At 43.3% G+C, this 17,868-nt stretch overlaps 2 protein-coding genes and 1 long non-coding RNA gene across 3 annotated transcripts in view; 1 reads left to right on the top strand and 2 right to left on the bottom strand.

The window, feature by feature from the left end:
- The window catches only part of LOC138963168 (tereporin-Ca1-like), a 114,091-nt gene that overhangs the window by 22,607 nt on the left and 73,616 nt on the right, over window positions 1-17,868 (top strand). The window lies entirely within an intron of this gene.
- LOC138963169 (uncharacterized) overlaps window positions 1-17,868 on the bottom strand; it is a 48,477-nt gene that overhangs the window by 14,311 nt on the left and 16,298 nt on the right. The gene's annotated exons all lie outside the window — the stretch shown is intronic.
- On the bottom strand, window positions 14,926-17,388 carry LOC138963171 (uncharacterized). Its single transcript, XR_011454740.1, has 4 exons — window positions 17,216-17,388; window positions 16,810-16,884; window positions 16,424-16,507; window positions 14,926-15,986 (listed from the first exon to the last, which is right to left on the bottom strand). It is a non-coding gene; the product is annotated as an uncharacterized lncRNA (long non-coding RNA).

Raw genomic sequence — 17,868 nt, 5'->3', positions numbered from 1 at the left:
AGGGACAGAACAGGACATAGAGCATACGATATATTCTAAAATTATAAAACGTTTTTTCAGCTGGATTTATTCCTCCATTTACAAGTTTTTTGCCAGTTTTGAAGAATACTTTCAGTAAATGTAAGAGACTGAAACTTGTCCAGAAAACGGTCATGTTTCTTTGTGTTTTTCTGCATTCTGATTTGATAACTGATCAATAGTTTGCTTTTGTTTTCAAATTGAAGTCTCAGAATGCACAGCTTTGATGCGTACAACTTTGTCCTGTCCCTTTGATGGTTTCAAATTGAATTTCTAGCCATATAGCCTAAGGTTTGTTCTTTTTCTGTTTTGCATTTACAGTAGTCACGAGTTTTAGATTGAGAAAATCGACGTCAAGAAATCCAAAATAGTCAGAAATTTGATGTAACCAACTTCTTGAAATTCATCCACTCTTTTGAGAAAATTAAACCACACCTTTTGAAACTTCATTGACGGACTCTGTTTTCACCTTTAATTAACTAAACTCAGTCAGACTGCACCAACACCGCCGAATATCAAAGCACGCAACCGGAAGACAGCACAGTGACTACAAATTAGTACCACGGGATCTGCATGTCCGTTGATGTCTGTTCATGCCCAATAACATTTTGAAACCCCAATGTAACTGACCTGAGGGCACGTTTTATATCATTATCTATTTATAACTCAACATGAGTTATCTGAGTACTCCTCCTCGGAGTACAGATAGTAGCCAGTATGATGACATGGAACATTTTATGCTGGAACCAGAAACTAGAGATGTAGAGAACACTGTTTTCGGCCTGTCTACTACCGCTACTGGTGCTCAGTCCAGATCAGAGGATGTTGGAGGTGAGAAGACCAAGGTGGCTGATGCTGATGTAGATCAACCCGGTCACGGTGACGGAGATCGCATTGACGTCATGAAGTCAGAAAAGCTCACGAGGACCAGAAGCCAAACCAGCAAGACGGCAGATAGAAGAGAAGCGTTGGTTAAGAGGGTCCAGGTGGGCGACGATGGTGAACCTCTTGGAAGAGATGAGAAGCAACCCGCAGTCGATAGGGGACGAGATAACCAACGACTTCAGGAGTTAGTGACCAGTTATGAGAAGGCAAGCCGAAATGTGAAAACCGACATCAATCGCATAGCAGAGACCCTTCAAGACAGAGATCATGATAAGAGAACTGCCAAAGGGCAAAAGATCACTCTGCAGTCAAGTCTTGCAAGCTTGAAAAGAATCAAGGGTGAAATAGACAGTATCTGCTCCTCCCAAGAACTGGACGATGACGCTGAGCATCTGGCCACAGCTGCGTATCATCTCTTGGCAGATTATCGACATTTTTACCCCAAGGGTCAGTCTAACATCAGCTCAGACCTCACGTCATCATACGCTTACTCAGATGGTTCCAGAGTCTCGCTTCGCATGATGGGAGAAACAGTGCAGAAGCAAAGAATGATTGCTGATGAAAAGGCCAGTCATCTTGATGACAAAAACCAGAGTCTGAGTGGTTTGAGAAGACAAAGGGCTGAAATTGAAAGGAAAAGAAGGGCGATTCAAAGAGAGGCAGAGAGCCAGTTTGAGGCAGCAAGAAGGCTAAAAGAGGAAAGGGAGGAGGAAATTGGCGAGAAGCTGGAACAACTGGAAGTCCAGATAGAGTCTGAAGAGCAGGAAATGATGAGAATTTCCAGGGTGTTTGACAGGAAGAGTCAAGAAGTTGCAGAGCAGATGTTGGCCGAGGCCCGAGATGCACCAGAATCACTCCCAAATTTGGCCAGCATATCACTGCTAGACGTTCATCGTAAGGGAGTCAGCGTCCTGCAGCCGCTTCGAAACCAAGTTCTGGAGGAGGAACGCTCTAGGTCGGGGGGCCATCCATTGCATCAACAAATGAGCGTGCAGGAAGATCCTCACTCTTTTCGTCCGGCTTCTCAGCCTCAGCCTCAGGTCCCCTTTTCCCAGACCCACTCTTACTCTCAACCTCATTTTACATCCACTTGTACCTATGAGCCCCATGTTTCGTTCGCTGCTGGCATAGTCGCCACAACCGCTGCTCCAATTCACCAGCCTGCAGCTCAAGGAGCTGAGGATAACCGATCGACTTGGTGCGGTCGGCAACGCTGGCAGGAGAAGAGTTTGAGACAGAACATAGCCAGCACTACAACGATGACTACATTGAGCACAGTTACGTCTACCGTTCCACCCAGCAATTACCAAAGCCAATATCTGCAGTCGTCTCAATCAAATCGGGAAGAGAACCCGATCATGTCGTCATCACCCGCTCAACAGACGTATGGCTTGAACCCTGATGTCAAGGTCTTTCAACCAAGAAGTGGCTCATCCGACGTTAAGCCTGAAACTGCAACTCAGCATGAACAGTTTCAGAACTCTTCATTTTTGAGCGCATCTCAAAGACAGGAGGAGATCAATGTGCTGGTCGATGCAGTGAAGCAAAATCGTCTGCCGCTTCAAGAACCTACAGTCTTCAGCGGAGACCCCATTGCATACCCAGCCTGGCGACACACGTTTCTGCTGCTGATTGGTTCCCAGAACATTACTGACACCCAGAGGCTGATGTATCTCCAGAAATACGTCTCTGGAACAGCCAAGGAGGCAATCAGTGGCACCCTGTTCTCTGCGGATGATGAAGCATACCAGACAGCCTTTTCGGCATTGGAACAGCGTTTTGGAAGCCCTCTGGTCGTTACCAATGCTTTTCGGACAAAGTATGAGAGCTGGCCACACATTAAGAGTCGGGATGGAGAAGGGCTGCGACGACTCTCTGATTTTCTCCATCAATGTGTGAGCGCCAGCAAGCTGGTGGGCCAACATGGAATTTTTGAAGATTTCCAGTACCAGCTCAAGATGGTGGAGAAGCTGCCAGATTGGATGGCTCTGCGCTGGAAAAGACGGTGCACAGAGAAACGACGAAAAGAACAGAGGCACCCAACGTTCAGTGAATTCGTTCACTTTGTGTTTGAGGAGGCTGAGGTGGCTTGTGAGCCAGGTTGGGATCTCAAATCTACCCAAAAGTCGGTGACAGACCCAGTCAAGGGCAGACCTCAGGCGTCGTACGCAACTAACCATGTGCCCCAACCGTCGCAAGAGGGTCTTCACAGCTTTAAAGAAGAAATGAAGAGTCTCGAACAGACGCTAGCCAAGAATCTGAAGGAGATTCAGGGGGTGCTGGAGAGCACACTTAAACCCCAGAAGAATGTTTTCCAGGCAGTGGGTGAAGGAATCAGCAAAAAACCCTGCGATCATTGCCAGGACGACGGACATCATATTGCAACTTGTCCAGTCCTGATAGCCAAACCACGTGAGGATCGGCTCAGGATCCTCAGAGAAAAAAAGCTCTGTTTCAAGTGTGGCAACCGCTCCCATTTGGCTAGCGCATGTCAGCGTCCTAAGTCTTGCAGAGAATGCAAGAGTCCTCACCTTACGATTCTCCACTACGAGAAGAACTCGACAAACCCATCTGCTGTTGACAATACACTTCAGAAACAGGCCCAAGCTCAACATGGCAACCAAGGCACTACAGGCTCTCATTGTACGGGAGTGGTCGAAGGGTCAGACTCTCGGGCTACTCAAGGGGAGTCTAACAACGTTCCTTCATGCGAGCCAACGAGGACGACGATGATCATCCCTGTATACGTGTCCTCAGTTGAAGAACCAGACAGGGAGATCCTGACTTATGCGTTGCTGGACACTCAGTCGTACGTTTCGTTCATTGCCAGTGAGTTGTCCAAGAAGTTGCACGCACGTCGCGAAGACTGTTGCCTCAAGCTCAACACCATGACCGCCCAAAATAAGATTGTGCCAACCAGGGCAGTGAAGGGATTGAGAGTCAGACCCGTCGACTCTAGAGATTCTTATCCTCTGGCGATAACATATACCACAGACTTCCTGTCAGTTGATCCCCGAACAATACCGACACCAGAGGTCGCAATGAGACATGAACATCTGAAGAGCATCGCAGACCAGTTGCATCCTTACGATCAGAACTGTGTTGCTGGACTGCTGATCGGCTATGATAACTCTCAGACTCTGATGCCAATTGAAGTTATCCACGGTACTCCTTTTGGAGTGAAGACCTGCCTGGGATGGACGATTGTCGGGGAATCAAAGGTCTCCGAGTCTGTGGACGACCAAACCTCCTCACCGGCATTGAAAACTGCAAACATTCTGATGGCGTCAGTATCTGATCAGTCAAGTGAGGATCACCAGCCTACGGAGATTCCAGTGGTCCATGTCTATCGGTCCAGAGTCGAACAAGCAACTGTTCAAGATGTCCTGAATGTGCTGGAGGGCGATTTCGTTGAGAAAGACACGGGCACTATCTCTCAAGACGACATCAAGTTTCTGGATATCATTGGAAACGGCATCAAACTGAATGAGTCGGGACACTATGAGATGCCTCTCCCTTTTCGGGAGGAAAATCCAGCGTTGCCAAACAATCGGAGCTCTGCCTTCTCGAGAGCGATGGGGCTGAAGCGACAGCTGGAGAAGGATCCAGTCAAACGAGGGCATTATGTGACCTTCATGAACGATCTTCTCGTCAAGGGCCACGCTGAAAAGGTGCCAGAAGATGAACTGGACAAACCAGTCAAGTGGTATATTCCACATCACGGCGTGTACAATGAAAAGAAGCCAGGAAAGATCAGGGTGGTGTTTGATTGCAGCGCCAGATTCCAAGGTATCTGCATAAATGATGTGCTGCTGCAGGGACCAGACCTGATCAACCCTCTTGTGGGCGTCCTGTTGAGGTTCCGGAAGGGGAAGATCGCCCTGTCATGTGACATACAACAAATGTACCATCAGTTTCACGTCCGCCCATGTCACCGTGATTACCTGAGATTCCTCTGGTGGGAGGATGGTGACCTGACGAAACCTCTGAAAGATTTCCGAATGACGGTCCACATATTCGGTGCCGCTTCTTCTCCTGGCTGCGCAAATTATGGGCTGAAACAGGCGGGCAAAGACAACGTCCACATTGATGAAGACGCAGCCCAATTTCTCCAACAGAACTTCTACGTTGACGATGGTCTGCATGCAGCTGATGACGTGGAGACTGCTGCTAGAGTGTTGAAGGGTGCAGTGAAGATCTGCCAAGAAGTCCAGATGCGTCTTCACAAGATCACTTCAAACAGCGAGGAGCTCTTGGCCATGTTTCCAGAGGAAGAACGAACTGAAAGAAAGCCTAGAGACCTAGGAAAGCCTGACAAAGGTCCAGTGGAAAGAGTCCTGGGGCTCCAGTGGCTCACAGAGGAAGACGTCTTTACCTTCACTCAGAGTATCAAATGCAGGCCTGCTACCAGACGAGGGATGCTATCCACGGTCGCTGCCCTGTATGATCCCTTGGGCTTTATCTCACCAGTGGTATTGCGAGGAAGAATCCTGCTGCATCAAACCTGTCGCGACCACCTGGATTGGGATGATCTTCTTCCAGATGTGATGCATGGAGCCTGGATCAGATGGCTTGATGAGCTGACTGCTCTGCATGTCCTGAAGATTCCTCGAAGTTTCGTCCCTTCGGACTTTGGTACTGTTCAAGTGGCAGAGCTCCATCACTTCTCAGATGCCAGTGCAGATGGCTACGGACAGTGCTCATATCTGCGTCTCGTTGACCAAGACGGACGAGTCCATTGCTCCTTGACTATGGCTAAGAGTCGGGTGACACCGATGAAGAAAACCACCATTCCTCGGTCGGAACTTCAGGCAGCAACACTCTCAGTCAGGATGTCAATCTTCCTGGACAAGGAGCTCAAGTATGATGATCTGAAGCATCATTTCTGGACAGACAGCAAAATTGTGCTTGCCTACCTGGCCAACCATCACAGCAAGTTCCACGTCTTTGTTGCAAACAGAGTAGGAGAGATACTGCGACAGTCAGAGCTGAGCCAGTGGTCATTCATTCCAACCGGATTGAATCCAGCTGACATTGCATCAAGAGGAGCGACAGCACCTGAGCTACAAAAGTCAGTCTGGTTCCATGGGCCCGAGATCCTTTGGCAGAAACAGGTGACCTACGACTCAAAGAAGTTTGGCATTCCTGATGACGATGTCGAAGTTCATGCCCGAGCTACCACCACTTCGTCGGCCCCAGTCCACATGGAAGATCAAATGTGCAGAGCTACCACATGGTCCAGACTGGTCAGCGGCATCACCCAGGTCATGAAGAGATGGGTGAAGAAATATCGTGAGTCCGATATGTCTCTGTTGGAAGTGAGGGCTCTTGCTGAGAAGAAGCTGATCGCAGTCGCTCAAAGAGAGCATCTATCCAACCCAGCTCCATCAGTCCTAAATACGATGAAGCAACTTGGCTGCTGCACTTCACGAGATGGTCTGCTCGTGGTTGGAGGTCGTGTCAAAAATAAGGATGATGCTGCCCTACCAGTCCTGCTCCCTCGAGATGCACATTTGACAAAGCTTGTCGTCCGGCGTTGTCATGAAGAGACAGGCCATGCTGGCAGAACTACCACCATTCATGCTATCCGTGAGCACGGGTACTGGATCATCGGAGTGCGGCGCGTGGTCTCTCAGATCATCAAGTCCTGTGTACACTGTATCAGGCATCATGGAGCTCCCATGGGACAGAAGATGGCTGACCTGCCAGACGAGAGAACGACTGAGTCCCCGCCTTTCTCCTACTGTGGAATCGATTGCTTCGGCCCATTTCCTGTCAAGGATGGCAGAAAAACTCTGAAGCAGTATGCTCTGCTGATCATTTGCCTGGCGTCACGAGGAGTGCATATCGAGACCCTGGACGATATGACCACAGACTGTTTCATTGATGCCCTCCGTAGAGTCATGGCCATCCGTGGACCGATCCGGCAGATCCGATCTGACCGAGGGACCAACTTTGTGGGGGCATCGCGTGAGCTGAAGCAAGCATGGGAAGAGATGCCCAAGGACGATCTGAAGACTGCTCTCTTGGGAAGATTCCAGTGTGAGTGGCTGTTCAACCCTCCCTCTGCAAGCCACGCTGGAGGAGTGTGGGAGCGACTCATTCGATCAGCAAGGCGGATCCTGAACGGCCTGCTGACGTCGCCTGGGGTAACTCTGACCACATCCTTACTGAGAACTCTGCTGTACGAAGTCATGGCCGTGATGAATTCCAGGCCACTGTCCGTCGAGTCCCTAGAAGATCCTACTGGTCCCCTGCCTCTCACACCCAACCATGTTTTGACGATGAAGTCTACTGGAATCCTGCCACCCCCAGGAGTGTTTGAGAGGGCAGATGTGTACCTGAAGAAACGGTGGAGAAAGGTACAGCAATTGGCCGATGCATTCTGGGAGAAGTGGAGGAAAGACTACCTGGTTACCTTGCAGTCCAGGCGGAAGTGGCAGTGCGAGCGTCCTAACCTCGCTCCTGGCGATGTTGTCCTGATGGTTGAGGACGGAGTCTGCAGAGGCGATTGGAAGCTGGCCCGTGTCGAGGAAGTCTATGCCAGTGAAGACGGACTCGTCAGGCGATGCTTGCTGCGGGTAGCCAAACCTACCCATGTTCCAGGAGACGATTCTGGCGCCAAACCAACGACCATGCTGGAGCGTCCTGTGACGAAGGTGGTGCTGCTTGCCAGGGGAGATGAAAGCAGTGTACGATAGTGACGATGATTGCAGTGATAATAGCTGTGTGTTGGAAGACGATAAGGCTCCCATGAGCGAAGGACATGATGATAAGGCTCTCATGAGCAAAGGACATGATGATAAGGCTCCCATGAGCAATAGACATGATGATGGATGATTGAACCAAGTAACTCAAGTTTTTTTTTGAACGTCATTGATGGTACTTTTGGTACTGCGATGAACGTTATTGGTCAGATGACCTTGTGCAAGTATTCTCTTATTTGTATTCTTAACTAATGAGATTTTGGAGGTTACGAGATTCATGTTTTGGGTGAATGCGTGAAAATAACTTTGGTTATCCTGTACTTGGAGAAGACACAGATATCTTCGAGCATTTTGATAATTGAATTAGTTGTCACCGATGGTCGTATGCTCTAAGAGGTTGGCTTGGCTTGATTTGGGTTTTTTTTGGAATAGTCGTTGAGGTCTGGTATAAGCCAGCGATTCTGAGAATTTAGTGGATAATTCTCATCAGATAATACTTGGAATATATGAGATTTTGGCTTGGTCTTTGGAATAATCGTTGAGGTCTTGGATAAGCCAGCGATTCTGAGAATTTAGTGGATAATTCTCATCAGATAATATTTGGATATATATATATATATATATGAATTTTTTTGGCTTGGTTTGGATTGGTTGGATAAACGATAACTCGAAGCAGTATACGTACCTAGGGTGATTTCTGACTCAATGAGCTGTATAGAATATTGGTTTTGTCTCAATATTGTATTTTTTGCTCTGGATAGGATAATTATCTGTTTTTTGGCTTGGTTTTTGGATTTTTTGTAGAGCTAATTGTAGTTCGCTTCCTTTGCATTTGTCGATTGGCGTCAGTGCTAAAAGGATGCAAAACCATGGTTCGTTTGTAAATGTTGGTTTTGGAACAAGTTTTTTTGTGTTTTGTTGTTGACATTAGTGTTCCTTCGGAACTGTTAGTCTTTGGAGAAGACAAAGATGTCTTCGAGGGGGGGACTGTTCCTGCCCCCGTACTAGTGGCAGAAAGGAGGTTCTAATGTGTTGCCTGCAGTTTGTTGCAGACGAATTTAGTTTTCACTATAGCTCAAAGGTAGTGACATTTCAGTGGTGCAAGGGAGCTAATTTATCAGTGACAATGTACTTTCGTTTTTGTGGCGCAGTGCTTTGTGGGTTGATACACGAAAATGAATTATTGAAGTCGGGGTGATCTCCCTTAGATCTTTTGTCAGTTTGTTTTGGGGTTCAACAGCCAAGAATCATCTGTTCTTGGCTGCTTCAGTTTTTTCATATTTTTCTGCAAAGATATTAGCTAACCTAAAAGTTTATGTGTCTGAGTTCTGCCAGAACCTTTTTTTTTATGAATCTATCTAATCCAGGAGTAGTTTTGTGCTTCAAGTGTTGTTTTTCTGCATGCTGCTGTGATTCCCTAACGTGTGTTTTTGAGCGGCCAAATTTGGTAAGTTCTATGAAAATATATGTTTTTTGGTATTTTTACTACATTCTGCTTGTGAAGTGAGTTCAGTCTAACCAGTTTGTTAATATTCAAAATTGTTTTCAATTCTTTTCGAGGTGGTTTTTTCCTTCTGGTCAATGTTTTCCTTCGACTTGTAGATCTAATTTTATTTGTAATTTTCCAGGCAGAAAGAACTCGCATACAACCAGGATCTAGTCTTGCATTTTGAAATTAGTTGCCGTAACTTTCCAGGCAGAAAGAATTCGCGTACAACCAGGATCTAGTCTTGCTACAGTATCTATTATCGCGTTATCATTATTGTTTGTCCTTTTTTGGTTTCATTATTTGGTTTCTTGCTTTTGAGGTTTGTGCTAGTGAAGTTGACTTTGCCGAGATTTTGTATCTTTTGGATTTAAATATTTTCTTGAGTATTCTTGAATCAAAGGGACAGAACAGGACATAGAGCATACGATATATTCTAAAATTATAAAACGTTTTTTCAGCTGGATTTATTCCTCCATTTACAAGTTTTTTGCCAGTTTTGAAGAATACTTTCAGTAAATGTAAGAGACTGAAACTTGTCCAGAAAACGGTCATGTTTCTTTGTGTTTTTCTGCATTCTGATTTGATAACTGATCAATAGTTTGCTTTTGTTTTCAAATTGAAGTCTCAGAATGCACAGCTTTGATGCGTACAACTTTGTCCTGTCCCTTTGATGGTTTCAAATTGAATTTCTAGCCATATAGCCTAAGGTTTGTTCTTTTTCTGTTTTGCATTTACAGTAGTCACGAGTTTTAGATTGAGAAAATCGACGTCAAGAAATCCAAAATAGTCAGAAATTTGATGTAACCAACTTCTTGAAATTCATCCACTCTTTTGAGAAAATTAAACCACACCTTTTGAAACTTCATTGACGGACTCTGTTTTCACCTTTAATTAACTAAACTCAGTCAGACTGCACCAACACCGCCGAATATCAAAGCACGCAACCGGAAGACAGCACAGAGACTGTACTCTCATCCTCAGAATTAATTAATGACATGTAGCTTATATTCTCCACAATACCCAATGACCATAAATTTCTTGCTTCTCAATTAAAGCAGAAGTGTTTTTTTCTGACAGATTGCATGTGCCTGTGCCACAGATCTAAAAATAGAACCCGCTGTGTCTAATTTTTCAGTTTCGACTTGCGAAGATTCTTCTCATAATTATGCCGTAGCTTATTATCCACATTACCAAATGATGAGTTAGTATACAATTCCCAGCAGCTGACAGAAAACACAAGTGTTATTCCGATAACGTACCTGCTAGATCAGCATTTGGAATATACGTAGCAGACTACACTGAAATACGACTGCATCAGTTCAGTAAAGGAATGGTTTCCGAATTATTATTTCAAGGCAGAAGAACAATCGCAATCGAAAACGTGTAGGGTTTAGAACGTCCGTACCATATATAAGACTTATTACCAGCCTGCCTCATGCGTGCAGACTTAGTGCAACGTGACGCGCAATTTTTGTTTTTGGAATCAGGCTGCAGTGGTTCGATTGCCCTAGTACTAGCCTAGCAGACGACATAAACCCCGCTCAGCAAACTAACATGTTGGGCAAATGTGAACGAAAAAACGATGGGGATATAATACGTGTAGGGTTCAGAGAATTCTTACCGTTCATATTTAGTACCAGACTCCCCGATGAGTGAAGATACCACACGAGAAACATGCCACATTTATTTTGAAAATGCGCTAACCGTCGACCTTGGGGGTCAGCCAATTCAAGGGGAGTCACTCTGCACAGTCAATCCGTCGAAGCTCGACCAGAGGTTTCGAATCGCAAATAACTAAGAACACAGTCCTTTCTCCGAGTTCAAATGAGGTCTCTCTGAAAGATCATCACTGTTTAGCTTAATGCTACACTGGAATTTACCAACAAAAATTAAAACAAGTAGGCTAAATAGTTTGCGTGTGATGAAAGCACGACACACTTGAGACAGCCCACTCAAAAGTAGATCTTCCACGAGCTGACCACACAGTTATGCCTATTCAAATGCGCGTAGCAAAATGTGCGTGTTGTATCTTCTTTTTTCTCTGGCGGTACCGACAATATCGTTATTGGAACAATCCCAGTGCACTAAGGGATTTATAGAGCAAATCTCGAAAATACTATGCGCTTCGTTCAATAATCAATTTTCTCGATTTGCTCTATAAATCCCTTAGTGCACTGGGATGTCTCAATAACTTAAAGTGTAACTAAACAAGCAAAAAGGAAAAAAAATCGTTCATCAACCTTTACACTTTGATAGGAAAAAGGGCCTCAAATACTGTCGAACTGCGAAAAAAAAATTCTCTTACTCTGACACTGTTTAACGGACATGTGAAGTGCGCGCCAGGAACGACAATCTTCTTAGTTTACCTGATTAATGCCCTTAATTTTTGGTTCTGGTACTTTCAGTTCCGGCTGTTGTCATCAATCTACCAAAATAAAAGATCAAACGGAGTTTTCGATTTTTATTTCATGGTTCAGAAAAATATTGCTTACTTTCTGAAGTCAATCGTTTTTGCGAATCTTTCTTTGATTCTTAAAAGTCATTTCAGATTTTTGAAAAATATTTAATGGTTAGTAGTTACCAATATATCGTAAACAAATATATCGATAGGTTTTGGTACGAAGACGCAGGTACGATGAATGTGGTACCAGTATTTTTGTGGTAAGTAAGGATGCATTTCTTTGCTGTAAGCACATTTACAATGCACATGTAATCTGTTTAGCAACATAAACGAAAGCATGGTACAGTGCCGCTTGTTTGTGGTCTATCTTTTCGCAGCAGATGCGTAACAATAATTAGGGTCTCAGTTGGAAAAAGCTGCTCGGAACCAGAGCAGATTTGGCTTGGGTTCTTTGAGTGTGAATGATCGACGAGTGGCTTGACATTTTTAACGAATCATTAGTACTGTAGCCTACTTGAAACCATCATCTGTTTCTGAATTTGTCATCAGTTATGATTGAGCAGTCTCATAGGAATCGTCCATAAAATGTTAAACCGAAAAAGGGCAGACGATTCTGAATCACACAGGCTGCTGTACAAAATCAGATCTAAAACGATATTTTGAACTGCGACGTCTGCGTAAATGCCCTGTGACGAAATACCTTGTCCTGGTCATGTGTATATGCATAGATGTGTATTGACGGGATCGCCAACTCGTTGCGCGCGCTCACCAAGTAGCGGAAAGCGGAAAAGACGATTTTGACAGTAACTTTACTTCCGGTGCAGTCTTTCAACACATGGAGAAGAAGGAGAATTTCGAAGGGGAGGTGGAGTTTGTGGCTGAGGTATGTGAAAAGCAAACAAAGCAATACAAAAAGATCATTGCTGATGATTGAAATGAGTCATGTGAATCAACAATAAAGATTGATTGTGGACGGCACGTCATTATTTTTGTTTTTAACACTTGAAACGCGAGAGCATCTGACACACTGGTAAATCCGAAGCTGTGCACTCAAGCTGATCAGCAGATCGTTTTTCTGCAGAATTCTTGCTCACATCGGCCACTATTTTAGCTCAGCGAACCGACAAATTTGCAACAGAACAATTTCTGAATGTTAGAAATTCGGCTGTAGATTTATAGATACCCTTTCTATTCCATGGTTGTTGTTTTTTCAGGGGGAAAGTACCGACATCTCAATCGCTGAAAAGATGACAGCATCACCACAAAAGAAACTCCAAGAATTGCCAAAAGTAAGTAAAAATATTGACAGATCTATGTAAAAGACTATGAAAATTTAGAACTGGAACAACAGATATTCAAGAAATAACCGATAAGTGATATATTATAACTGAACCATTGATAGGTCTATGATGCATGGAAGTTAAAAATGGTGCAGGAACTGAAGTCAGATCAACACATCAAAAAGATCAGTGCAATATATTTGTTTTCTCTCCCCTCTTGCATAATTCTGTTTTGATATAGTCTATATGCTTGATGTCTTCTGTTGTTTTTAAATTCATTGTCACTTCTAAATTGCATGCTTTATTGCAGAACGCTTGTTCTTTCTGCCTTTCAACTGCCTTTCACCGGAGCTCAGAGAGCTTGTCGACCTATTCTCCACCAAATCGTTCAACTTCAAACGTCTATCAACTGCCATTAATAGCTATCATCCAGCTATTTGTATGGACAGTTAGACTTATTTCTCTAGAAATTTAGTTTTACTAAGGGTTTATTGTTCTGCTTTTTTTCAGACATTCCGTCCCGCACCAGAATTGCCAGAGGTTGTTGCAAAATCTACAACTTTGAAGAACTGTGTCGTGATGTACAGCAGCTTCCCGAGTCATGGTGCCTCGCGAAGAACGAGGGGAACCAGGTGGTTAAGGTTGTTGTGCTGGAGCCTGGAGGCCAGCTTGGTTAAGGTTTGACTTTGAGTCAGCATTTTCAGTGATTTTTCTACGCAGCCGATGGTGTTTGGATTTAAAGTGTAAAGGAAAAAGTCCCTCCTGAAGCAGCGTGCTGCAGTTTAGACTGGCTTGGCGACAGTGTTGAAGTGAGTGACAAGTAACATTTTCAGTAAATCGCTTTGTGTTACAATTAATCAACACCAATTCTGAGCCAAGAGAATGATTTTTTTTTTTTCCATTTGGAATGTTGTGTTTTATAGGTTAGGTGTGGAAAATTGGATTTGACTGTAAAGCTCTTTAGCAGAGAATGTAAATAAACTTGACCAAGAAATTATTGCGACAAATTTCAAACTCCCAAATTAAAGCATTGATTAATTCCCGTTAATTAATTAATTAAATTAAATGTCACAAGAATTTATGCTTTAATTTGGGTGCAACATGTTGAAACTTTGTTTGAGAATGTATCTACTTCATTGATTAAATATATGCATGTGTATGAATAGGAATCTTTCTTGTGTCAAATTGTGCGAATTGAGACTGAGTGAGATAGTGAATGTTGGTACATTACAGGGCCGGACTAAGCAAAGAGGAGGGGGGGGGGGGGGGGTTGCCAGTGGTGGTCCAGGGGGATGTTCCTCTGCCCCTTGTGGGGGTCAGGGGAAGGGTAGGTCATATTCTGAGATAGGAAAATGGTCGCTCCTTGCATGAAACGGCATAAAATAAACAATAATACATTTTTTTTAAATAAGTGAGGTACATGTTTAGGTAGCCCTAGTCCGGCCCTGCATTAATTGTCACTGTATGGTGTGTGTCACTGTGACCAAAGATACATATGCTCTATTTGAGTTCATACAACTTCCAATTCCATTCAAACGTTAACAAAGTGTTTCTTTCTTTCTTTCTTTATTTGGTGTTTAACGTTGTTTTCAACCATTCAAGGTTATAACAAAGTGTTGCTGGTATGCGACTGAACATGTTCTATTAGGAAAGCAAAGCAAATTCCAGTGTACATAGTGGTTAACATAAAAACAATCAGACGCATCGATGCAAGACATTTATCAAGTGGCTGACAATTGATTTTGAAATGAAAACTGTTTGCAAAATATATCGCTGTCAAAATTATATTTTGAACAAGTACATAAAGGAATTAGGTTTGAACCATAGCAAAATGAATATGTTTAAATTTTTCATGTTGCAGACTTAAATTTACATGGACTCATGAAAATACAGAACAGGCACTGAACAAGCCATGTGATACAATACTGAACCAAATAGGAAGAGAAGTACATTTTAACGACAGCAGATTTTAACACAAAAAATCGACACCTAAGACAACAATGAAGAAGTTCAAATTCAATGTACATGCACTTGATCAGATGGGATAGTTTGTACTGCATGAAGAAAGATCATACACAACACACTACAGAGATCCTTCCTGATTGTTCTCAACATTGTATGTTTTCAGCTTTTTCCTCAAACTCCTTTCTTTCCATGTGCATTTCATTTTGTCCAACATTGCATGTTTTCAGCTTTTTCCTCAGTCTTTTCTTTCCATGTACATTTCATTTTGTCCATCATTGTCTTCAGTTTGTGGTGGAGTCTTATTTAAAAAAAAACCAGAACATTTTGCAAAGTGTCTTCTTGAACAGCTTGTGAAAGATCAAATGAATACAAAGTGTCATAAAAACACACCGGAACAGCATCACTGTTCCTGCATGGTTCAATAAAGTCATCTGCTTTTGCCTGTGTGTTGATGCACAGGTTTCCCAGAAAATATGTTCCATGGACATCAAATCACCAAAGGGAAGTAATCGCTCTTTATGCATACGACATGTGTAATAGATTAAGCGAGAGTTGTACGGAACCTTTTCTCCTGGCACGAGAGGATGAAAGTCGCTTGTATATTTCAATGCTTGTTATTATCTCAGGTGCCAGGAGAAAAGGTTTTGTACAACTCTCGCTTACTCTATTACACGGTCATGTCGTATGAATAAAGAGCAATTACTTCCCTTTGGTTATTTGATATCATCAACGCTTTGCCTCATTCTGTTTAAGATTTCTGCTTTGTGTTGCATGGACAGACACATCTGCAATACATTGGGCTTGACAAAGGTCAGTTTGCCCTTGTTCAGCATGCTTGTCATGTCAGGGGTGTTTTCACTCTTTTCACTGTAGGATTCAGGTGCGCAAGTCAGGGCTTCCAAACACTGCAATTTCTCATCTCTGTACGCACTCTTTTGGAGACACCAAACTCTCTGTTTTAGCTTTTTGGCAACACATCCTCCAACATACTTTGCATTGTCCTCTTCATCCTCTTTGATTTCTAATGCACTTACTGGTTCCAGACACCAACAGTATAAACATGTTCAAGGCAATCCAGGCTGAAACTGCAGGGGATACTGTCAACTCAGTAATGCCTGAATGCTGGGTTGAAAAAGCAGAGTAGTACCTGGCCCACGCCTTCTCCTTGGCAGCATTCCCAACCTTGCCTCAGGGAACTAGGCAGTCATGAAGAAGCAGAAGTTTCTCTTCCAGATCTGCACCTAAAACACAGAAAATAAAATATTATAAATAAAACAACACACAAATATAGCAGAAATCAATCCAAGAGTGAAACTGAAGATGTAGATGCATGCACACAATCAAAACCAACAACACACGACAACAACCCAAAACTACACTTTACATGAATGGATGTGAACATATTAAATTTTGTATTCCATTTGTCGTTATAGAACGTGTTGACAAACCACTTTCATGAATCCTTATCATGTCTTTCAACTATGACATGTGCTATCAATGATCCTAAAAAACACATGAAATATTGTAGTGGCAGGCATGTACCTAAAATATTTGTAAACAGTAGCCTCTCTGTGCAACGAAGCAGTATTTTTGCTCGAAAACTATGAATGAAAGTGATCTTTCAGGTACTGGGACTTTGCAAGCTGATTTTTTTATATCGCCTTACTCAAAAACTTACTTTTCAATTACTGAATTGGTCGACAAGCCCTCTGAGCTCCGGTGAAAGGCAGTTGTCATTCTTGATAGATCATGCACAAGCGTTCTGCAATAAAGCATGCAATTTAGAAGTGACAATGAATTTAAAAACAACAGAAGACATCAAGCATATATCAAAACAGAATTATGCTGGATGGGAAAGAAAACAAATGTATTGCACTGATCTTTTTGATGTGTTGATCTGACTTCAGTTCCTGCACCATTTTTAACTTCCATGCATGATGTACATTCAAATCAATCAATGGTTCAGTTATAATATATCACTTATCGGTTATTTCTTGAATATCTGTTGTTCCAGTTCTAAATTTTCATAGTCTTTTACATAGATCTGTCAATATTTTTACTTACTTTTGGCAATTCTTGGAGTTTCTTTTGTGGTGATGCTGTCATCTTTTCAGCGATTGAGATGTCGGTACTTTCCCCCTGAAAAAACAACAACCATGGAATAGAAAGGGTATCTATAAATCTACAGCCGAATTTCTAACATTCAGAAATTGTTCTGTTGCAAATTTGTCGGTTCGCTGAGCTAAAATAGTGGCCGATGTGAGCGAGAATTCTGCAGAAAAACGATCTGCTGATCAGCTTGAGTGCACAGCTTCGGATTTACCAGTGTGTCAGATGCTCTCGCGTTTCAAGTGTTAAAAACAAAAATAATGACGTGCCGTCCACAATCAATCTTTATTGTTGATTCACATGACTCATTTCAATCATCAGCAATGATCTTTTTGTATTGCTTTGTTTGCTTTTCACATACCTCAGCCACAAACTCCACCTCCCCTTCGAAATTCTCCTTCTTCTCCATGTGTTGAAAGACTGCACCGGAAGTAAAGTTACTGTCAAAACCTCTCGCAGCCGCAGACGGGAGTTCGAAACAGAGCCAGCGTTGGCGCGCGCGCAGAGTTGGCGATCCTGTCAAGGGATATCTATGGTATATGTTACAGTTGGGGTCGGCCCGCTATTGCGCGGGGCCGCTATTGCGCGGGGCTGCTATTGCGCGGGGCTGCTATTGCGCGAATCTTTAGGGTTAGGGTTAGCTAAACTATAAGTTTAGCACTTGGCTACAATTACATGGTAAGAATGTTTTGAAGCCTTCGCGTGTTCTGTTTACATCGTAGTTGTCTTGAAATATGCGAAAACCGCATTTCAGTCCTGAACTGGTGGTGTCGTCTGCTACATATATATATACGAGTAGGACAGTCCATTGAATCAGTTGACTTCCATATGCTGCTTTGTCAAGCTCAAAATTTGTCAGAAAAAAACCCCTGCTTTTAGCTGCGGGACATTTTAGGGTCAAGCATCATTGATTGGTAACACAGCCGATAAGAAAAATCTTCGCAAGTCGAAAGAAGAGGCTCAGACTCACTGTTGCACAGGCGCATGAAATATGTCAGAAAAAAACACTTCTGC

Source organism: Littorina saxatilis, linkage group LG3 (genome assembly GCF_037325665.1).
Source record: "Littorina saxatilis isolate snail1 linkage group LG3, US_GU_Lsax_2.0, whole genome shotgun sequence".
NCBI lineage: Eukaryota > Metazoa > Mollusca > Gastropoda > Littorinimorpha > Littorinidae > Littorina > Littorina saxatilis.
This window is presented reverse-complemented; position numbering and strand designations above follow the sequence as displayed.